The sequence below is a fragment of the Pteropus alecto genome, unplaced genomic scaffold (genome assembly GCF_000325575.1).
Source record: "Pteropus alecto unplaced genomic scaffold, ASM32557v1 scaffold110, whole genome shotgun sequence".
Lineage (NCBI taxonomy): Eukaryota > Metazoa > Chordata > Mammalia > Chiroptera > Pteropodidae > Pteropus > Pteropus alecto.
The window spans coordinates 11,908,621-11,919,065 of NW_006431920.1; the positions used below are offsets into that span (position 1 = coordinate 11,908,621).

Genomic DNA, 10,445 nt, shown 5'->3' on the forward strand with positions numbered 1-10,445 from the left:
ACCATGATCTGCTCACATCTCCACCTACTAACACTCACACATACAGTCACACTCAGAAAGGCAAAAAGTAGAGAAGAAAAATTCAAGGTGGTGGCACTCAGCTTTACATTCTCTGTTGTTTTACATGTACGTAGTTGAAATGAATAGGATTTTAGAAATTTCTACATCTAGGAATAATAATAATAATAATGGGAAGGCCCTGATGCTACATACTCTGCTACATACTCTTTCACACTCATCACAATCTCATGAAGTAGATACCATTATGACCTCTGTTTTAGAGATAAGAAACTGAGGCTCAGAAAGATCAAGCGATTTGTCCAAGGTCACATGGCTAGCAAGCAGCGAGGCTGAGATTTGAACCAGGCTGTCAGCTCTGCCTCTGTGTGCTTGCTTAACCACTAAGCTGTGGCCTTTGCTTTACGGGTGGAGAAACTGAGGCCTAGAGATTGGAACACATACCCTTAAAATGGCCCAGTTAGTAACAGAGGCAGAAATAGAACTCTGCCCTCTGCTGCCCCCCAACATTGCTCCAGCTTTCCTATCCCCAAAACCAGATCACATAAGTGTCCAAAGTGCAGGGGGATTTTGATAGGAGGAGATAGGATGCTTGTGGGTGGGGAGACAGGCAAGAGCAGGAACAGACCACATTTCTCACCTCTCTTGGCCTGGTGAAAGCAAGGTCAGTTGATTCAAACCCTAAGCAATGAATTATAACAGAAAAAGCAAAGGCTTTGGCAACAGCCAGTTCTAGACTCAAATCTTCCCACAACCACGTAACAGTCACATGACCTTGAACAAGTTACACAACTTCCCTGAACCTCTGTCACTTTCTGTGTAAAATTGGGTTAAAAACACCTCCTTCAGAGTCGCCATGAGGATCTGCAAAGGATTCATATGCAAAACAACTCATGTCATACCCAGTGCTGTGATGAGTACGTCAGTTCCTCAAATTCAGGGCCCAACCTGGGGCTCCTGGAATGCAAAAGGGTCTAACTGGAGTCGAATAAGCATGTAGATCTGGGGATGAGGCTCTGAAGGCCGAGCTGTGGAGACCTCTGTGCTGTTCGTGACAGCAAGTCAGGCGAGGGTTACTGCCACGAGATGCGCCCCACTCTGGATTGCTAGAAAGAAAGAGAAGGATTGTGAACTCTAGTTTAGTCACAGAAGCCCTTTGTGTCTCCCAGGAGAGGGAAGGGTGGGGCTCGGGGCAGGGCGAACAGTGCTGGGAGGGTGATCTGGCAGCCTGGATTTCATCTAAGAAAGGCTGGCTGGATGCCCAGTCTGGTGTTGCAAGGGCCGGCGGTGGCACCCGTTAGGTGGGAACAGGTGTAGACAAAGAACAGAGACTTGCAAAAAGAGGGAGGTCTCTTTCTTTTTATCTTTTAGCTGATCGTTTAATTAAAATTCATTTTTAAAGCTATTTGAGTTTAAAGAGGTTCCACGTTTCATGCCTCAATTTCCTCCGAGGACCCTCCGGGGGCTGCCATCTCCATTTCCCTGCCCACAACACAGACTGCACCTCCTGGCCTCTCCTAAACTGATGGAAAACAAATGAGTGAGACCCAAAGACTCCCAGAGATGAGAGAGCATTTTCTCTTCCGGGTCTACTTGACTTTCCATGGTTTCGACTGTAAGGTAATTAACCCAGAGACGAAGGGGAGGCTTACCTCTGAAAAGAGACCCTTTTCTCACTATCACCCCGCTAACATTCCTCCTGTATTTTAAAGCACAGTTTCAAGAATCTCTTCCTAATCATCTCAACCAGAAATGATGGGCTTTATCACCTGTCAGTCTCCGGTTCACTGGGTTTGCCCTTCTAGAAGTCCTCACGGGATACAGTAATATTAGAGCTACTTGGGCGCGGTCCCGTGGCCCTAATGGAGCATAATTTCCCTGAAGACAGAACCATCGTCATCAGCTCTGTCTCATCCACATTGCACACTACAGGGCCTCTCAGGTTGAAACAATATCCTTCCCACTAAATCAGTGAGAGTTTCTACTTTGCTACATCTGTACTTATACTTTGCTACATCTGCCCAGGACAGCAGCCAGTGTTGCACATACATCACGGAGTGAAAGGCCATTGCGCAGCAGCAAGTCCTTATGTTGAAAGCATGGTCCCTGGTATCGTTTGTGTCCTCGGGTTATAAGCTCCTAAAGTGAGCAAGGCGTCAACACTAAAGAGGCAGGTGCTCATTAAGGGTGCGTTAAGTACCTAGAAGGTGCAAACTATTGTCCTGGGCCCTTCAGGGTATACACCAGAATTCCCAGTTTTGCTCAGTCCACAATACCAAATTCTAAATGTATCAATTTGGTCAAAGAGGGAAGGAAAGGGCTCCACTGAGCCACACTGGTACTCAAGGCCTGGACACTTCTGCAAGGCAAGCAGTATGAGGTGTTGTACTCCACTGTGTCTCCAGTCCCTGGTACAGTGCCTGGCACATAATAGTTGTTTAACAAACATGAGTTAAATGTGTAGCTAAAAGTGATGCTGCTGACGAGTGGCCACATACATCTCCCAGAAGGAGAAGGAAGAGAATAAACATTGCAGTTAGAAGGGACTTTAAGAGTTCTTCTAGACTAGCCTCTTAGGTTTAGATATAAAAATATGGGCCAAGGTCCCAAAGGGGAGAGGAAAAGGATTTGAGAGACCTGAATACCCTGGTTCTGACAAAAACTCAAAAAAAAACTGTTAGTAGCGGGTGCTGTTAGGGCACTCCCCACCTCCACCTAGACCAGATCCCCTCTTACGCTCTTAACACGCTTGTATGTTCTTTAATACCACTCTGCACATCTGTGATTCTATCCTTTTCTACTTTTCTGATTGCAAGCTTCATGAAGCGTTCGGTCGTGGTTTTAGTTGTTTTGTTTTGTTTTTCTCACTGACCCGAATCATATAATAAATATTTGTTAGACACGTGAATTTATTAATGATACATTCTTTCACAATTACATGCTAAATTTTTCACAGAGGTTACAGTGGCTTTCACTGCAAATGCAGCCACCTTATAACTATAAGTTAGTATTTGATAAAGCTTATCAGAACAGTAGAGGATTGAGTTTTGATTTGGAGAGCTGGCAGGACCCAGAAAATGTATGGCTATTCGAACAAAACAAGAAGATTCTGGCTTAGAAAAAGACGGGGTGGGGGAAGGGCGTCTTTCAAACCTCAGACTAACACTGATTTGAGCTGAGAGTAAACGTGAGGGACTTGCTCCAGAGCACATGTCTCGAGGAGGCAGGGTGCGGAAGATCCTGCTAGTGGAACTGAGACAGCAAGCGACCAGCTCACGGTGGCCAAGGGGCAGCTGGAAGAAAAGTTTGGGCCTGCATTTGGGAAGGTTTGTACCTAGAACATGACTGGAAAGAACTTGGCATCTTCCAGACTCAAGGCTAGAGAGGTGGCAGACCTAGCCGGCGAGTGGGACGTAAGCCTGATTTTTTTTTTTTTTCTGGTCCATGTTAAGTTGTACCAAGCTATGTGTCTATAAATTATTCTCCAATATATAGACTGTGTACTGAGATTTTGAGCTTGAATCAGAAAAAAAATAAAATAAAACGGAGCAGTATCATGAAGCTAATCCATTATCAAAAAGACTTTAGATTTTGAACATAAGTGAGGAACCAGGTCTTGGTTCTAAGGTTTAGTCTGAGGAAGAAAATTGTGAAAAAGTAAATGTAACCAACAAGCCATGTAGACAACTCATAAACTGTGAGAAGGAACATGAGCTGTGTCTGGGTTGTCCAGGTGGAAACTCAGACCCTGAGATTTTTGAAACCTTGAAGGGTAGAAGTTGAAACAAACAAACAAAAAGTTTAAAAGCTGATCTGCTAAAAATGCAAATGGGAAAATTCTTGGACTCAGAAATTTCACCTCCTAGACATTTTAAAGAAATGTTTACAGCTCTACACAAGAAGTAGTCAACAATATTCACAGCAGCATTTAAAGTTAACAAAACTCTTCCACATATAGTGACTTAACAATAAAAATGGGCCTGCTATAAAGTCTAATGCAGGTTTCTCCTCTTGTAGTATACCTTAGAGGACTATAATAAAGTAAAATATATCTATAGCATGATATAGCCTGTAGCAGTTAAAAAGTAGATATGTGTGGGAAAAAAAAAAGTAGATGTGTGTGTGTCTGTGCATAGATCCCCACATATATATATGTACTGATATAAATTGAGATCTCCAAGATGTATTATGAGGTGGGGGAGGAAATAGCAAGACAATACATGCAATATGACCCCCTTTAAATTTAAGAGAATAGAATTTTTTATATGTAAAAATAAAGGGTGTGTGTATATAAACACACATACATATGAGTTTGTATATATTTAAATATACTTACAAGCACGCAAATACACACATGCACATAACTTTGTACATTTTTTAAATATTTGTACCAAGCTGTTGACAGTGATCACCTCTGGGGAGAAGGTAAAGTGGTGAACAGAGGTACTTTTTATTCATTTATGTCATTTGAATTTTATTGCACATTACATCTGTAATCAACTTTTTTTTTTTTTAATTTCTTCAAGCTGCAAGCAATATCTATCTGGCATGAAACAGAAACATCAATAGTCCTTTAGTATAGAAAGCCTCTTGGTTCTGAGGAAATCACCCAAATGAGGGTTTTAATGATATAAATGGAAGGTAAAGACTAGCTTCTGTGCACAAGATGTGGTTGCCTTGAGAAAAACTTCTTTGGAGGGCTAATATTCCCTGTGTTAATATGTCCCCATGTCGGAGCAGAGCTGATTAGACTAGGAGGTTTTATAGGATATGCGTCCTAGCTGAGAAGGGAATGAGGAGCCAGAGGAATGATGGGGCAAGCTCTAGGTTTAAGTTCCCATGGTTAGAAGTTTGAGGATAAGAGGCTTGGAATATTTTTATCCGACCTTTCATGATACTCAGGCTATAAGCTGTGTTCTTTCTATGCTCAGGTGACCAAATGAAGTCCTGAATCACAAGATGCCCTTCCTCTCTGCCCCATGTGAAAACATTCCTGGACTAAAAATAGGTGACTATTGTGAATGGCGTCTTTTTTCCGTTGTATTTATCAGTAGGTCATTATTGATATGCAATAAAGCTCTCGATTTTTATATATTTATTTTGTATCTGGCTACTTTACTGATCTCTTATTAGTTCCCATAGATTTTTAGTTTGTTCTCTCAATTTTTTTAGTTATGTCATCATTATGGGCTGAATTGTATATCCCCAAAATTCATATGTTGAAGCCCTACCCCCTAGTACTTCAAAATGTGACCGTATTTGGAGACGAGGCCTTTAAAGAGGTGGCAAAGTTAAAATGAGGCCATATGACAGGCCTTATCCAGTCTTACTGGTACCCTTATAAGCAGAGGAAATTTGGACACATGTTGTGTGTGGACAGAGGGACAATCATGCAAAAAGGCAGCAAGAGGATGGCCATCTGCAAGCCAACAAGAAAAGCCTCAGAAGCAATCAAACCTGCTGACACCTTGATCTTGGACTTCTATTTTCTGGAACTATGAGAAAAATCAATTTGTGGTGTTAGGGTACCCAGTCAGTAGTATTTCATTATGCCAGCCCTAGCAAACTGATGCATCACCATGCAATCAGAAAATAAGAATTTTGGCTGCTCTTCCTCCATATTTCTACCACTTATTTTTGTTTCCTGCCTTATCACATTGGCTATCATGTCATATATGTTCTTTAAAGTTCTTTCAAACTTTCTAAGAGGCCCATTTTTATTAAGTTGCCCTGGATGAAAGCATCTCGTTGACTTTGAAGAGTATTACATATGATTCAATTAATTCTGTGCAATTAGCACTGTCATCCTGGTGATTAGATAGATGAGCAGATGAGGCTTCGCGAGTGACTTGTCTGGGGTTATAAGTCATAATCGGACTCAGGCTTTCAGATTCTAAATCAAATCCCTTGTTTTTTCTATCATATCTACCAAATGACTATGAAAAAAGTAAATTTTATATTAGGTAAAAATAGATGTTCAGTAACTATGACTATGAGGTTTAAAGTGTTCTTTCTACCTCTAACTCTTATTTTCTCCAATTGAAAACCAGGGCAGGATAGCTATGTAACAGAACACCCACCTACTGAGTTTCTGCCTTCCTAGCCCTTTCCGTTATATTGCTGAAGGAGGCAGTAAATTATAGAAAGTATTCAGTATGGCAAGCAGCTTCTAAGATGGCTCCTAAGGATTCCTGTCTCCTGATAGTTGTAAGTGTGGGTTGTACATAGTGACTTGCCTTAATGAATGCTATACACAAAAGTAATGATATGTTACTGGCAAGACTAGGTTAGAAAAAGTCTTGACGGCTGTCTTGTCACCTTCTCTTGCTCTCTTATTCACACCGATGGAAGATAGTTGCCATGTTGTGAGCTGCCATATGGAAAACAGTATACACCAAGGAAATTAGGGAGACTTCTGGCCAATAGCCAATAGGGAACTAAAATTCCTGGTCCATCAGCCTATAAGGACAGAATCGTGACAACAATTCTGCTTGTTGAGTGAGCTTGGAAGCAGACCCTCCCCAGTCGAGGCTTCTGATGAGAATACAGCCTCTCCCAACACCTTGACTGCAGCGTCATAAGATACTCTGAGCCAGAGGACCGAGCTCAGACACACTCATTTTCCTGACCCACAGAAACGATGAAATAATGTTTGTGGTTTTAAGTTTAGGGGTAGAAAGCAATAGATAACTAATACATTGAGACTAGAAGTAAAGAGACTTGCATCCTACTCTTAGCTCTACCAGCAAGTTAAAACAAATCCCTAGGCAAATACTTCTTCCTCTCTGGGAATCAATCAGCCTCCTGTCTCGTGGAATGAGAAGATGATCTCTGAAAATCCTTTCCAGCTCTCAGACTAATGAGTCTATGATTATTCCTGGCACAATCTCCCAATTTTTTTCTATGACCCCACCCCCACCACCGCTCTCCACCCCTGTCATGCCCCCCACCCCTTTCAGGCCCCCAGCTCATTCTTAAGGCTCTGTCATTCATGCTCTTTCCAATCCTGGAGTAAAACAGAAAAGATCTTACTGGTGCAAAGAGGCCCAGCCCTGGGGCATAGCCAAGACCTTCACTGGAATTCCAGGAGCTGAAGGTAAGCGGGGACAGTGGGACCATTAATTGCTCCCATCTTTTGGACTCTTACTGACTGCTGCTAACTGCCATGCCTCAGCCCTCATTTCCCTCTTCAACCTTTATGAGACTCATATCACATGTGTTTCCGTGTTCCTCCGAAGGGACCTCCTAGAGACCCTAAAAGCCTGTCACCTGACTTTAGAAAACACCTGGGCCCAGAGTCAACCCAGCACAGATTCTGGCAAATGGCACCTCAGGGGACCAGGCCCTTCCGCCTACAATGCTGACCTAGTGCTTTCTCCAGAACATCTGGTTTGGTTCCAGGGGAAGCAATTCACAGGACTTAGGAGAAGGCAAAGAGGTCATCCAGAGGGAGAGGCCTTGTTTGGGAGTTAAGACTCTGGAGTTCAAACCTCTGGAATGCTGTTGGATTTTCCAGGTGATGTGGAACAGGATCTGACTATAAGCCTCAATTTATCTTCCTATAAAATAGAAATGGAAGAGATTTCTACCTCTCTTAACCTATCTCTAACATGGTCACAAAAATCCTTTTACCCTCACTCTACAACCCTTTCTTCACATTCTCCCCTTCAAACCTCCCCCCAAAACCTAGAGGGCTCTCAATTCCCAAGAGAAAGTATGAAGAAATGGGAGTTTGCTTTCTTAAAGACAGTGAGCATGGAAAGGAAAGCTGCTAGTGAAATTTAAATACAGAATCTCTCCTTCTACTGACTTCTGTTTTATTCTGTGGGAACACTTGTCCATGCAATCCAGCAGGTTCTGGCAACTATAATGATGGTATTTGTATTTTCCAGAGGTAGAAAATAAAATACAAAAAAAAAAAAGAATTAACTGTTTTAAATTCATTTTAATTATTTTTCACTCCACCTGCGTCCATGTAAATAACCAAAAAGGCTAAGTAATTTATTCATGTTCAGAAGAGCAAGTGCCAAAAGAGTCAGTTCACCTACCTACTTGCTGTCTTTTTTGATTGCGTGCAAAAGAAAATCTGACTCGAATAGCTTAAACTTTAAAAGGACTTTATTGGCTCCCCTAATTAAAAAAAATGAAGGGTATAGTGGCTTCAGTAGTTTCACTTAGAACCTATTCTCTTTCTCTCTGTCCTAATTTCAACTTTATCTTAACATTGCTTCCCCTACTGTTCTTCATATGGCTGCCAGCAGCTCCCAAAGTCATGAACTTTCTCATTTACATCTAGAAGGGCAGCAGAAGCATCTTTGTTCCAGTATTCACAAAAACAAACAAACAAACAAAAAGTCCCGACACTCACTCGGACTTCACTAGCTTAAGCCACATGCTACACCAGAAGTAATGATAACCAGCAGGGGGTAGTCTATTCTATTTGACTATGCTCCCCTGAACTGACAGCAAAACAGCTTCCCATGAACCACTTGAATTCCCAAATAAAATTGGAGGCCTTTGAGAAAGAGTTAGGAAAAATGGGTGCTGAGAAGATAACCAACTAGTGTTTGCTATAGATACAAAGTGATTCATCAAGTTCAGAGACCCAAGACCGGTTGGCTAGTTGGTTGATTGGTTGGTTTTTAAGGCTTTTATTTATAGGAGTTTCAGGTTCATGGAAAAATTAAGAAGATACAAAGATTTCTCATATAATTTCTGCCCTCACATACATCTCCCCATTATCAGCATCCCCCACCAGAGTGGAACATTCGTTAGTATTGATGAACCTACATTGACAAAACATAATCACTCTAAGTCCTTGATTTACGTTACAGGTCACTCTTGGTATTGTACATTCTGTGGGTCTGGACAAATGTGTAATGAAATGTATCCATCATTCATCATTATGAAATCATACAGAGTATTTTCACTACCCTTAATGTCCTCTGTGCTTTATCTATTCATCCCTTTCCCAACCCCCAACCCCTGGCAACCACTGATCTTTTTACTGTTTTTATAAATTTTCCTTTTCCAGAATGTCATATAATTGTAATCATACAGTGTGTAGGCCTCTTAGATTGGCTTCTTTTACTTAGTAATATGCATTTAAGATTCCTCTATCCTTTCCATGGCTTGATAGCTCATTTCTTTTTAGCTCTGAATAACACTCCTCTCTCTGGATGTACCACAGTTTATTTATCCATTTGCCTACTGAAGGACATTTTGGTTGCTTTCGAATTTAGGCAATTATGCATAAAGCTGCTACAAACTTGCACATGCAAGTTTTTGTGTGGACATAAGTTTTCAGCTTCTTTTGGTAAATACCAAGGAGTGCGATTCCTGGATTGTATGGTAAGTATGTTTATTTTAATAGGAAACTGCCAAATTGCCTTCCAAAGTGTCTGCACCATTTTGCATTTCCACCAGCAAGGAATGAGAGTCTCATTATTCCACATCCTCACCAGCATTTGGTGTTGTAAGTAGCTAGATTTGGGCCATTCATATGCTAATTTGCCAAAATATATCTTCTTTGGTGAGGTGTCTATTAAGGTCTTTGGCCCAGTTTTTGATTGTTCGTTTTCTTATTGTTGAGCTTTAGGTGTTCTTGGCATAATTGTCCTTTATTAGATGTGTCTTGCAAATATTTTCTCCCGGCCTATGACTCGTCTCTTTTTGTATTTATTATTTTCTTAACTCAACTGAATAGAGTGTTGTTGTTGTGCACAGCCTGGGCCAAGAATCCACCATCACTATTCTCTCTAGTTTGGACAGCTTGAAGATCCATTGGCCTATAAGAGCATCTATGCCCCAGTGAGTTTCCTTTTAAAAACCTACTTTGTTGGACATGGTTCCATAGTGTAGCGGTTAGCACGTCTGCTTTACACGCAGAAGGCCCTGGGTTCATGCCCCAGTGGAGCCACAGCCCATGGTCTATGGCCATGCCACCTTGAACAAGCCCAATGTCTGATCTCGGAAGCTAAGCAAGGTCGGGCCTGGTTAGTACTTGGATGGGAGACCACCTAGGAAGACCAGGTGCTGTAGGCATAAATAATAATAAAAAAGAAAAAAAGAAAACCCTACTTTGTTGACTCCAGGGAACCAAGGGAGTACATTGCATTTAGCACTTTATAGAATACTAAACAACTCAAAAGAGTAAATAGACAGATACATTTGAATTCTCAGGTTTACTTGTAAGCGTACAACTATTTATACACTTATAGCTCAAAGACAGAGACTACGTCTATTTCATTTAGTTTTCCTTTTTTCTACTCTTCCTTTTCATGGCCATATGGTGTCTTGCATACACACAATATAGGATCAGAGTTTGATGAATAAACAAAGGAAAGAAAAATAATTTAATTCATTATTTAGTGAATGCCCAAGACAGCAGTTTGAGCCAAGAGAAGTGGGTTGCTCTTGGATACATC

General features: G+C 41.3%; 1 pseudogene; it reads left to right on the forward strand.

Annotated features, from left to right (window-relative positions):
- The first annotated feature begins 9,946 nt into the window (after window positions 1–9,946).
- LOC112475496 lies at window positions 9,947–10,062 on the forward strand (annotated as a pseudogene).
- Window positions 10,063–10,445: the final 383 nt, after the last annotated feature.